Source organism: Epinephelus fuscoguttatus, linkage group LG17 (genome assembly GCF_011397635.1).
Source record: "Epinephelus fuscoguttatus linkage group LG17, E.fuscoguttatus.final_Chr_v1".
In the NCBI taxonomy this organism is placed as follows: domain Eukaryota; kingdom Metazoa; phylum Chordata; class Actinopteri; order Perciformes; family Serranidae; genus Epinephelus; species Epinephelus fuscoguttatus.
This window is the reverse complement of record NC_064768.1, coordinates 15,486,837-15,500,937: the sequence shown is the minus strand read 5'-3', so window position 1 is coordinate 15,500,937 and position 14,101 is coordinate 15,486,837.

Sequence of the window (14,101 nt, the reverse complement as noted above, 5' to 3'; positions counted from 1 at the left end):
ATTGTATTCCCTCATATGCAATGACAAAGTCCTATTTAAGCCAGGTGTCAGAGGGAGATTCTTACAAATGTGTTTTGTAAGGCTTCATGAACAATGCAAATTTATTGTGGTTTAATTTGAAACAGTATGTTAACTTTTATTAATAGGGGCTGATTGTTTCTATGGCTGTCACAGGCTGTAAACTGGCTTTTAACTACAATGTCTGCGTCTCTGTCACAGCAGCAACACTGTGTAAATGCGATTGATTCCATCACTGACAATGGGTGTGTTTACATGCATACAAATAGTCTACTACTGTTCCAGTTAAGACAGTTCTGTGAATTTGACACAGGTCATGTAAACAGCGTATTCTCTTTGGATATTCTGAATTAGGCCCTTTTCTGAATTTAGCGTTCTCTGATTAAGACGTGGGATATGTCGGTATTATTGAGGTTTTGACAGCATTATTTGGGCATGTAGGCCTATACAGCATATTCAGAATATGCGTCTCAACTGGGATTTTTACCACAGTTTGCGATACACGGCCTCTTGTTTGTTTAGGGTTGACTCTGTACGTTGTCATGGATGCAGCGTACACAAACCGACTCCCCAACTGTTTGCAAGTCTGGGTTAGAAATGCATGCCCAAAAGAAAAGTACAAATTTTTAAACATTATGAAAAGCTTGGATCAAAAGGTTTTTGTATACGAGTAAATACTGCAGTTCTGAACTTTTCAAGAAGGTGGTTGAAAGAATGAAAGAGTGAGGCTGTGTACAGTCCAACATGTCCGCCACTGGCAGGAAATTTGGAAAAAATCCTATTTTGATGCAAGGAAGCAAAAAAGAAATGACTCCAGCCGTTTCACTTTTCTATATTTTGATGTTATAACAACAAGTTGGGGGACATTAGTCAGAATAGCTGCCCGAAAACAGGAGTATTAGTGGAATATGCATGCAGACAGAATATTGTCTTTTTCAGAATTAGGGCAAAAAACGGTTTGTTTTGTGCACGTATAGTCAATAGGGATTTAGTTTTCGGTCGAAATTATTTATTGCTTAAGGTTCATTCATTCATGTCCACAACACCTCTACAAGGTCAAAACCCTCCTGGAGCATCTGTAGTAACGCCTCTGACATTCTGAAAATACATAAAAACACTAGTCTAGACAGCAGCTTGTGTTTGTGATAAAGAAATTTAAGGCTTTTATTCGGGGACAAAGAGGGAGCACAGCAGTATCACACTGCTCACAATGCCTCAGAGTTTGTTTAGTGTTCATTGAGTCTGTCCACTTGATAAGACTCTGACACATTCTCAGCCGGTGATACGGATGCTGCTGAGGTATTTGTTGTCTAAATCATTCTCTCCTAGACCTCTACAACAAAAACATGAGGGCTCTTATCTCAGTGGAGCTCTTTACTGGTAATTCAAGAGCCTTTTGTCACAAGCTGTAGACGTCTAATCAGCGGAAACCGTATAATGCTTCATGGTCATTTGTTGAGCATTGAGTACCACTGGTGTTCAACCGACACAGTCCGCTGCATTTCATAGCTTACCTGGACCGTGATGGAAACAGTCCAGTGTCCTTATAGCCTGAGTATAATCTACACAGCACTTTTATTTGGGTCATTGAGTTCCCCCTCCTACAGAAGGATCTGTAAGGCCAGATCCCAGACGCTGATAGGCCTGTTGGGACTGGATGGTTTTTGGCTGCTTGACTGACTCAAAACGTGCCGGGAACATTTATGCTTCTGGAAAGTTTGGTGTTAAGCTTGTCTGCATCACCCACATACTGCTGGCATCCATCCCTTTCCTTTTTTCCCCCCTTTCTCCAGACAAGTTATAGTGACCCTGGGATGGATATAGGCCTCTGGGGGAGAGTGAAGTTAGAATAAGTGGAGTTTCAGATTTTGGCTGCTTCCTTGTATGAATACATTGGCTACACTGCAGTTTAAAGGGCAGAAACAGACCAAGCTGCAGTTGCTGTATTACTAATTTTTAAATTTATTATTTATGCAAGTTATTTTTTGCATATTGTTATATTTTTTGATTTTTGTAACACTCTAAATTTTGAGTTTTTTGGCTGGTCTACCACTTTGTTTTAAACTGAAATATCTCAACAACTACTGGATGTATTGCCATGAAATGTTGTACGAACATTCATGTTCCCCAGAGGATGAATCCTAGTGATTTAAGTGATCCCTGACTTTTCCTCTTGTGCCACCATGAGCTCATAAATATAGTTTTTCAGTAAAATGTTTATCTGTTACTATTTTTTACCAATAATGTTACTACTATTATTTTTGAAATACTGCATCCTTTCACAGCTTGTTACACTTTACCTGCTCTCTGGGGGAGTCACGTGAACCCTGAAACATGCTGTACTGTTACCATGTCAAAACAGAAAAAGCTCTCTGGTGCCCACTCAACTGCCACCACACTCCCGAGAGGCCAGCAGGAGAAATAACGCACATATTCAGTGGGCTGCATTCCACAGAAGTAAACGCAGAAGCTAGAAACATTTTTGCCGTATGTGCCAGGCAAGCAGCTCCATTGGACTGAACAGGCGCCATCTTGATGTTCAGTATCTAGTTAGTCTTATACATCTATTTTAGATTCTCAGTCTTGTTTGTTTTAGTGAGCTGTCAGGAAAATTGACCATGAATTTTGGTTCTAATGTCCATGTTCCTAAAAACTTTGATTACTCTTCAACTTTCATCTACAGTAGTGTCACTAATGGATCAAAAATGAAATGTGTTCAATGCTTTGGTTTATGACCAAATATCCTATAAAGACATTCCCTTGTACTTTGTGTGTAGTGGTTATTAGCAAACAATAGCATGCTAACTCGCTAAACTAAGATGATTAACGCTGTTGATATCAGCACATAAGCATATTGTTAGCATTCTGACGTTAGCATTAAGCTCAAAGCTGTAGCCTCTGCCCTCGTTCATGGACACTTTTTGTGTGATCTAGTGGTAGCAAAAGCACAGTACACTTATGTCAAAACAAGATGGCAAGATGCCATCCCTGCCAAATCATCCTACAACCTAACACAAAAGTAGACAAGATACAAAACCTGATCAAATTAGTGGTTGAAACTTGTTTATTTATGCTTAATAACGTTTGCATTTTGATACGGCATACAGATTTGACCAATTGTAGTAGTAGTAGCAAGCTATGATGCTGTACAGGAAGTAGCCTACTTGTATTTTTGCAGCATTTCACACAGGCTGATGTGTGACAGCAAGTGTTCAAGATATGTATTGTATGAGATATGCATTGTTTTCAGTTTTGTTGTTGCACAGCCATGTTCAGGCACTGAGATGAACGGTGTTGAGTAGTTTTGTACTTGAACAGAGACCCTCACTGAGCAAATGTTGCACTGTTCGCATTTTTTGTTATGCACAGAAATGTTCAGGTGTTGAAATAAACAGCTTTATACTTTGTTACACACTGGTGACTGTTAAAAATAAACCCACCGCCTCTACATGAGGACATTTTCTTTTCCAAAAACTAGTTCCTCTTTAAAGGCAATGCTTAAACAAAGCAATGTCTTTTTTGTACATATCACGTCCCACTAATCCCAAAAAGCTGGGAGAAATTAAACTGTATACCAAAAAAAGCTTGGAGCTCAAGGGGTTAAATGTTTCTGGCCTCCAGCCAAAGTTATTTCAGCTTTTAACTAGAACTCAAACACTTTTCCCTTTTCTTGCCACCACAACAATGTGGTGTTGTTGATTCTCTGTAATAAAAATCCATCAAAGTAAAAAGTTATTAATGAAGACAAATAAATTACACTACGCCGGCTTTGACATTGACCAAAACAGAAAATCAGTGCCCTGGGGAAAGGTTTCTCTCAATGAAAGACCAGATCCACCCACGTGCAGCAACATGAAGCAGCTCGTCCTCTCTGTAGTGACTCATCCACGCTGCTCCAGTCATGAGCCTCAGCTAAACATTTCGAGGCAGTAAGTTGTCTTTCATCAGAATTACGCTGCCTGAAGCAATGTGAATCTCGCTCCGGGTTTCCCACAGTTCAACAGTGGCACTGGTGGTCAGTCAACACTTTTTTTGATGTGACCCTTCAAAGAGGCAAGATCCCTCTAATCACATAACCCTGAGTCCTACCACTGCAATAAATCGCCAATACATGGCTGTTAATCTTGTTTGTCATTTTGTTGTAATTTCCCAGGATACTCAGGGAACTGAAACCAAAAATATCTCAAAGGGGGGCATTTTGTTTGAAGAAATATGTGCAAAAAGCAGCATCAAACTACAGAAGAGGATTTTATAGGGAGATAAAGGAGGATAAGAAAAGATAAAGACATCCTAGGGGCAGGTTTTGTCTGATGCAGGTGTAGCCGTTGGTTGTGGTCAAGCGCCGGGTCTCTCAGGTGCAGCTATTTTCATGTAGAGCCAACAAGAGATCAAACCGTCATTCGTTCCCTCGGTATAACTCGTGCCACTTCAAACATGACTGTTGTTTAAACTGTGATTGTGAACACCTGCCTTTAGAGAGCCATCAAAGGTGAGGCTCTGGGAACTCCTTATTCTCACTACAAAAGGAATCAGAGCGCCTGCCCTCGTGAACTCCGCTTGACTTTAGATTTGTGTGCAGCAAACAATAGAGTCATAGTGTGTTTTTAAAACTTTTGTCAGGCATACGGTTGTCTCTTTTCAGTCAGACAGAATCACATAGACCCATAATAAAAGGGTTTGTGGGTTGGTGATCCATAACTAAAGAAGTGATCATTTCACCAGGGTTTTTATGGCAGATGTGTTGAAAACATCCAGACGTACAAATACTTGTGAATTGTGTTTGATGACAGACTGAGATTTATAAAAAAATACAGATGTCATTGGGGAAAAAAGGCCTAGCAGCATCAGAGGATAAGATAATACTGACAACATTTAATACCTCTTTTACAGAAAATATTTGGACCTTTACATATATTTGCTGGTTTAGGCCACATCCCTCTGTCCAAGGTACACAGATTGCAAGATGCTGTTAACCTCAGCTCTTAAATTATCCACTAAAAAGATAGGTTCACAGTTTATCAATGTTTGTCTTAAAACAACAGGAGGAATGATTACAGCAAGACTAGGAATAGTGTAGCATTTTGGGAAATATGTTTATTTGCCTTTTTGCTGAGAGGTAGATGAGAAGATCAACACCACTCTTGTATCTGTGCGCACCATCTGCAGTGGCTCAGTGTGGGGGGACTTCTCGGGCTCTTAAATGTTTTAGCAAAAGCACTGAATCTTTTACATTTATAAAATACCTTCAACTTTGTGCTATTTCCTCCCTATCTATGTGTCTGGATCAGCAAATCCAGGGAGCAAAAGTTCTATTAGTAATACCATTTGTGTCAATTCCCTACACTACTTATGTAACTAAAAATAGTAACATCAAACAATTTTGCCTCTTTTAAGGAGGCAGGGGTAAAAATAAGTCATCCTCAACTTTTGTTGAGTTATGGTTTCAGAGTGATGAAGACAGTTGGAGATCAGTTAGATACAAAATAGGATGTAGGCTCTACAGGATGTTTCTTTTCTTTGGCAACTATTATTTTTCCCCCAATGATGTACAAATTTTTAGGCATCCTATTATCTCAAATGGCTTGAAAAATAGTGCATATAGCGTATAGGGAAAAGCCAGTCTCCACAGGGAAGCACACCCTATGGAGCCCCGAATGTATGCAACATCTGGCTCCGCCCATGATCAGCTGTACAGCAAATATTAAGCTAGCAGGCAGTTAGACTGGAAACATGAAGACTAGAAACAACCAGCCTGAAAGACTTAAGTGTAAAGACTACAGTTAACTGTTTTTCAGGGGACAGTATTAATTATCAGCCCAGCGCTATTAGCTTCCTGGAGTCATCGCTATTTGCAAGATTTTAAACTTTGGTTTTCATGCTATAAGTCTATTGGATATACAGTGTTAATTTCTGAGCTTTAGAAGTGCTGATTGGCAGATTTTGCTACCTCTTTTGCAACAGAGCCAAGTGAGCTGTTTCCCCGTTACCACAACTTGCCAGTGTTTGGGCTAAAGCTAAGCTAACCAGTAGCTTTGGGTAGCTTCATATTTGCCATTCAAATGACAGTGGCATCAAATTCCTCATTTAATTCTCAGCAGGAAAGCAAAATGTTGAAATATTCCTCTAAGCTAATATAACAATGTATCCTCATACAATGGTTCATATTCCACACAAACTTTAGGGTTTGTATGATAACCTACAACTTAGCGCCCTACAAATGACGTTACGTACATAATGTAAAGTTATGTAGGTAAAGTATCGGCAAAAAAATCACTGTGGTTAGCTTAAAGAAAAGAAAAGTGGTGAGGACGTACCTTAAAATGACTCAAAGTCAAGTCAGAGTTCCCATGGTTGTGTGACACGTTGTTGTCCCCAGATGAAGAGCTGGAGGAAAACCCTATGTTTAGCTACCCATCCGTCACACCAACCTACGTGCGTGTGGGACAGCTTTCTTCTTTACCCCACCCGGCGCATTGGTCACGTGATGGCTGCCTTTTGTTGATTTTTTTTAGATATTTTTTGGGGCTTATTAGCCTTTAATGTATAGGACGAACAAGTGTGAAAGGGGGAGAGAGAGAGGGAGTGACATGCAGCAAAGGGCCACAGGCTGGAGTCGAACCCGGGCCACTGCGGCAACAGCCTTATACATGGGGTGCCTGCTCTACCACTAAGCCACCAACGCCCCGATGTGTATGAATGTTAATGCATTACTTTTTGTAGGAAACCATACAAACAGTGCAGCCTGAACACAATTAGGAAAGAGTTTTAGATTGTCTCTATATAAAATGAATAGAAGTTTTATTCTAGAAGTGTAAGACTTGTGAACAGTCACAACACAAGAGAGGGTTGGTTTTCTGTGTGTAGCTATAGATTGATAAATGCATTTGCTCTTGGCCCTTGCTGACCAGCTACAGATTTATCACTGTTATTAACCCTTTTTTTGTGCGTTTTTTTTTTTTTCATTGTTGTCATACACGTGAATGGATTGTTTGTGTCATTGTGTTTGCAATCTTGCTTGCCTCAAAATACCCCTTAAGAGATTTAATATTTCTATTTCTGCTCTACTTATTTCATCCAAAGATAGACCAGAGGAAGAAAGTGGACACAGCTGGAGGATGAGTGCCTGTCTTTGTGTAACAGTAAGGCAGCAGAACCTTGAGTCATCACATGGGCGGTTGGTTCCAGTTAATGTCCTCGCTGTGACAGGGATGTTAGCCAGATGAGGTGGCGTTGCTGGTGACTCACCTGAGTCAAGGCCATCTGCCTGAGGGGGAAGAGACAAAAAAAACATAGTGAGAGACTGATAGACCGCAGCACCCGCAGATGAATAGATGTCTCACCTTGCAGATTCAGTTACACAGAGACAAGAGCGAACACAATAGGCTCAATATGTTCGTGAGATCAAAAAAGCCTTCATATAATAGGTCCAAAATGCTGCAGGTCCATACAGAACCTCAGGCTGACTCTGTGGGCGAGCACAATGCCAGCATGAATGTGTCCAGGATACAGTGACGTCTCATGTTGCCCCCCAAAAATCCCCATTTGAGACAAAAACATTTGTCATAGCCTGTCATGGGAAAGGGGGATTCACATGGGCTTTGCAGGTTTTCAAAAGCAGGGATTGACAGTTCAAAAGTATGCAATGACAGATGTGGTGAGGCCTTTGCTTGGTGACACACACACTGAGATAATGACAGCAGTGAGTCAAATACCATTTTGTCATAAAGCTGAAAGAAGTCATACTTTTTTTTTTTTAGCTCTAATCACCTTCTAACCCACTAACATTTAGAGTTTTTCTTTTGTCAATATCTTAACATGGACATGATTGTTGGAAAGGAAAAGCTCTGTTATGGAAAACTACAAGGTGATGTTGGAAAAGTGGGAGAAGGAATCCACCTACTGGCCGACTGAAGGAATCATCCACTTGATCAAAGCAGCCAGTTTTCCAAATGGGATAATATTTCAAAGCAGGGAGGCATTTTACATGACATTTTAATCAGCAAGGATCATTAATTATATTTTGACCTAATTCTTACTTGACCTTTGTTTTAGCATTCAGCCAGCAGTTCATTAAACCCACACGACAGACTGCATTTGTTATGTTAATAATTTTGTTTCCCATGTGCTGAAAATCCCCCTTTGGGCTCTCTCGGGAGATAAAAAGGAAAAATGATCTTCTTCAGTTTGTATTTGTGGTTATTAGCCGACAGTAAACTGAAAATAAATACATCTTTTGTTCTCAGATCCGTGCGCGGAGACAGTGGGGATCAATTCAAAGATGCAGCAAAGCTGTGGAGGAGTCAAAGGACTCTTTCATCCCACTGCCATGATCATTGATGTGTCTGCTCCTTCATCTCCCCCACCCACATAGCTCCACCTCCCTCAGCACGGTTCATTTTACCCTTTGAAAGTGCTCAAAATGTATTTGATGATGATGTATTTGATCTGGACAATTCCTATAAAAATGAATAAATATTTTAATTCATTTTACATAAGTGCTTATCCTGTCGGGGGGGACAGGGGCTGGAGCCTATCCCAGCTGACATTGGGCGAGAGGCAGGGTACACCCTGGACAGGTCACCAGACTATCACAGGGCTGACACATAGAGACAGACAACCATTCACACTCACATTCACACCTATGGACAATTTAGAGTCACCAGTTAACCTGCATGTCTTTGGACTGTGGGAGGAAGCCGGAGTACCCTGAGAAAAGCCACGCTGACACAGGGAGAATATGCAAACTCCGTACGGAAGGGCTCCCCCACCCAGGGTTCGAACAGGGAACGCTCTTGCTGTGAAGCAACAAAGCTAACCACTGCACCACCGTGCTGCCGACTAAGTATGTTGAAGATTTATAGATTTATATTCTGTAATGAGAAGAAGCACACCTTATATTTGCAGTCTCACAAGAGTACAGATGGAAAGATACGTGATCACTGTGACGGTGCTCAATTTGCCAGACATGACTTACAGATTCAGCTATACTTTGATGATCTGGAGGCCACAAATCCTCTGGGGTCGGAAAAAAAGATTCATAAAATGGGGAGCGACCTGCCACTTGAGTACAATCCAAGCCTGGCAAATATTCATCTCTGCCTCCTGTTTAATTCCACTGACACAGAAACATATGGTTTTGGGAAAGTACTTGAGCCAGTCTTGGATGACATTAGATTTCTGGAATGTCATGGTATAGAGATTAAGATGAAAGGAGAATCACACTTGGTGTATAGAACACTGTGACAACCTGGCATGTCATTCACTGTGTGATTATCTGGAAAGTTTTTCTGCCATCTTTGCGTTGTTGATAAGAATACCTCAATGAAGATGAGCTTGAAAGGTGAAACAGAGACAGTTACCAGCAGCATGTTGCTTTAAATGATGGAGCTATGACAGGGATCAAAGAAAATTCATGTCTGAAGACTGTGGAGTACTTTAATGTAACAGAAAATGTTGGTGTTGACGTCATGCATGACATCCCTGAGGCTGTTGCACCTTCCGAGGTGAAACTAGTACTGTGACACTACATTTATGAGGAAAAACTGTTGCGCCTGGAACAGTTAAATGAAAGAACTGTCAGCTTTGATTATGGGTATTCAAATGAAAAAAACAACCCAGCATTATCCTTTGAGGACATCTGACTGCGATGCTGTGTCTCATACAAACCTTACCTTTCCTTCTTGGAGACTTGGTAAATCCAGAGAGCCTACACTGGCAATTGTTGTGCATTTAAAACAGCTCATTATAGACCACCATACATTCTTCAGAGAACTCTATCCAGAGCGACACCTCATACCTAAACACCATTTTATGACACATTATCCTAAGATGATGGTGTTATTGGACTGTTGTCCAAACTATGGTGTATAAGGTTTGAAGCCAAGCGCATCCCCTTAAAACAACAAGAGCATGTTGTGTTTAATTTTAAGAATATATCATAGACCTACAAAAAACAGGTTCAGCAGATGCATTGTTGAAGGTTTGGTCAACCATTTGGTAACAAAATGTGTGTTCCGAATGCATTTCCTGTTATTCTCACATCCCTAGACAAAGGTGAACAATTGATTGATAACCTCAGGTTAACTCTTGAAGGGGACATTGTAGAAACAATGTGTGTTTCTCACACAGTGACTTCAGATGGACAGTCATACAGAACATGGACTGCAGCTAAAACTGATGAACCAGTGTTTGGAGAGATGGTTCATCTCCTCCCACAGGTTGGCGAAGACACTGTTCTAGCTTTTATATGGGTTCTGAAGGTCAGCTGTTCTGATGACCACTTTTCTGCTTATGTGGTGGAAAGAGGTGATGAGTTCAGACTATGTCAACTCTAAACATGAGGTTTTGTAGAGTTTTAGGTCCAACTGTGCATTTCTTCATGTTAACTTGTCTCCTTGCTTCCCTCACTTGCTTCCTTTCCTTGCATATTAATCTCACCCACAGAGGATGTGAGTGGAAGAGGCAAGAAAGAGATGCAAGGACGGAGAAGCCGAAGCTGCCCAATGAGAAATTCTTGGTGCCATAGTATCACTCTCAAGCGACACCAGGTGACAAGCTGTGTAACGGTTAAACCTGTCCAAGCTATCAGTAGAAATGTCCACAGAACTCCTGTGGGGACTTTTAGCCCTATAATCACAGGACAGTCAGAAGCATGAAAGTGTAGAGAGAGGGGATGACATGCAGCAAAGGGCCATGGCGTGGAATCAAGCCCACGGCCACTGCGGCAAGGTTCTTGCCTATGTACATGGGGCGCTTGCTCTACCCACACCCACTCTTCTGGCCACCCCACTAGTGGTGTTATCACTGTTGTGGATTTTAATCACCCTTTAATGTGTCTTGTAATCATTTATCTGTTGCTCTGTCACATTTATCACACACACGTTGGCTGTGACTTACCTGTACCTGCATACACAACACTACAAAGTTAGTGCTGTAAGAGCAAACTGTGTGAATAAAGAATTTCATGGAGGTGCGGTGTTTTACATCACAGAACGCAAAAAATATTACATCTCGCTGTGACCCTTGGGGAGTTCCATAGTCACACCACTTGATGAAAGACATCAGTAGAACACACTGAAGCTCTTCTAGAAGCCTCCCCTCTTCTCGTCTCCCCGAGGTTTATTTAAGGATTGGAAGATCCTTCATGATGACGAAGGGCCAACAGTACAGAAGGAGAGAGAAGGTGAGGAAGCATAAGTTAGCATGATGAAAAGGACCTTAGACTTTTGAATCCGCTGACTCCAGCGAATTCGAGTTGACTGTAAGGAGCTGACAGTTCTGTCTGACATCAGATGAGGACAACTCAGGAATGAGACTTAACAATCAACTTTCTTTCTCCAGAGTTACATACAGCATGTTTAAATTTGAATGAAATTAAATAAAATGTCTAGTTTGCATTAAAACAAAACTCACATAACTTCATTAAAACGCTTTATATTTACAAAATAAAAAAAACCTTTCATATAACTTTGAAATTCAGGTTATAAGTCTACATGGACAAGAGGTTCTCTTCCAAAAAAATTTGCTGCCTTCAAACTCTGTCAGGGTTACAACATGGGAAGTCGTGCACATAGTATGCGTGACGTTCAACAAAAGCATGGCCTCCACTATTTCTGAAAAAGTTTTTTTTAACAACTCATGAACATTTTTGCTTTGAGAAAATATCCATTCTAGGTCCTGAGTACCACATGAGGGGGGCGTTCTTATGGACTATTCTCGTGAACACTGTAAACACGACCCCATTGAAAAGCTGTCATAGTGAACATCTACATTCCCATGACAACTGAGCAAACCCCCTCTGCTGATGAAGACCATACAATATGATTGAAAGCCCTGGGACAAGCTACCTTGAGTTTAAGAATAAACTTTGAAACTGAAGAATATGTTAAACATTCTGTAGAGTTGCATATATGTGTATATATATATATATATATATATATACTGTATAAGCATCAAGTGAAAAAAAATGCTTTCTAAAGAATGTCGTGGTGGACAGCTGTGCATTGGTGGTGGACTCTGCTCAAAGAGTCGATCTTTTACAGGAAACAAAGGATGACATTTGCTTTGCAAACCAAACACTGCCTTCATGAATCTTTGCTGTCTTGTCTGTCTGTTCCCCCAAAGACCAGCTGTCAGGGTGCTACAGAGAGAGGTAGCACATCTTCTTTCTTTTGTTGTGTTTCATAGAGAACAGTAAATGTAAATCCATGACAGAACTTTAAAAACAAAGCAGGAATTACAGTATCCATTTATCATTGCTTCATCGTGCTGTGATACTCAACATGTCACATGAAATAACTTGTGATGAGCAGTAGCTGAATTACAGTATGTAAGGAAACATTACTGTGTGAGTCATAGTTACAGTAAGAGGCAAGCAGGCCCCATCAATGACCGCACATGTGCAGGGAAACAACACGCTGCATCACAAACAGCACCATCAGTTCTTTAAAGTTTACAGGGAAAAAGTTGTGTTTGCTCCTCCTTTAACATCTCACCTGAACTTTTTCCTCAGACTCTCTTTCAAACCCTCAGGGCAATGAAACGCTACAAGAGAACACTGAAAAAAAAAAGTTGTGATGAAACAGGATGTCTACAGAAGAAGAGGGAGAGTGTTTCACCAGTTTTGGCAACACTTTCAGGTGGTGTTATCCTCGTGTATCAACCTGCACACATGCAGGTAAAACATTAAAATTTATATTGTATATTTTTTGTTTTAGTTATTACATACATTAGGGATACATTCATTTATACATTGAAAGGATTATACTTTTGTTTTTTAAGCTCATATACAACAAATCTCACACACATTACATCCTAGTTAACCATAACTTTAATTAAACAGACATTTAAATGCTTTTTTCCTTTTACAAGCATTAATTGTTCTTAACCCCAAATCTGTGTAATCATCTCCATATGTGCTGAAAGATTTTTCATAAAGAGAGAGATAAATATGAAGGCTTCATCTCTTTTTATTTATTTTCCTGTTTTGCTTTTGTTATTGTGCTCCCCAGAATATCAGTCACACTGGTGCTGGCTTGTTTAGATGAGATATCATAAATTTTCTCAGTTCGCATAAAGTTAATTTGTTGCACACTCTAAGGAGTATCCATTAACCTGGTGTTTGTTTATTCATTTAAAAATGGGCTTCATCTGTTTTTTGCAAATGAACTCTTTATACACAAAACAAAAATGAAGATGGAAGATAATGGCTGTTTGGAAAGCTACAATAAAAAGTGTGTATTTGTGCTTAAGGAGCAAAAACCCTCTGGTGTCTTCCTTCAGCAATAGGGAGGGTTGGTCATCATATTTTTCATTTTCATTTTAATCCCTCGAAAACTGTATCTCACAAATTCCATTTCAAATTTCAGGTAGGGATGGCTCGACCTCTCTGTAGGCTTAAAGTATCATATATGTCTTGTGCACTTTTGACAACCTTTTCCATTGTGGGGTCGGTTGTCACACAATGGAACTGGTTGTCCCAATGTTAATGTAACGAGGATAAACAAAATGTAAGCAATCTTTAAAGTTAAGTTGTAAAGTTTCATTGGAATTTTTCATTGAAATGCAAAAACCTAAGAGAACATCAGCAGGAAAAATAATGCCCGTAAATGTATTTTTCTCTCTTATATCATATTATAATGAACAAAAAAAGAACTACATGTGACAGCCAACCCCAAAGAGATTGTGACAAACATCCCCAACTGCAATTTTTTGCTAGTGACTATGCTAAAAAACACACTTTACAAAGCTAAGAAAAAAATATTGTAACTATAGCTCTTGCTTGAGCTAATAATTGCTGTATTATAAACCCATTGTGTATCAGCCTAGAGAAGGGAGGAGCTGTATATTTACATTTTGACATGAAAGACACAAAAAAAATCCTCTCATCTCAGTGTCAAGTGTCTAACTCCTGAAATAACTGTCCAGGTCTCTGACCCCAACATTTTCTCACAGTACCTTCTGGGGTGTGAGATCTAATGAATGTGACAACCAGCCCTGTTCTCCTCTACTCTTCTGCGGCTTACTGATACATTATACTACTGAATGTTTCTAGCCTATAGCCTCTCTGACAACAATAGCTGAA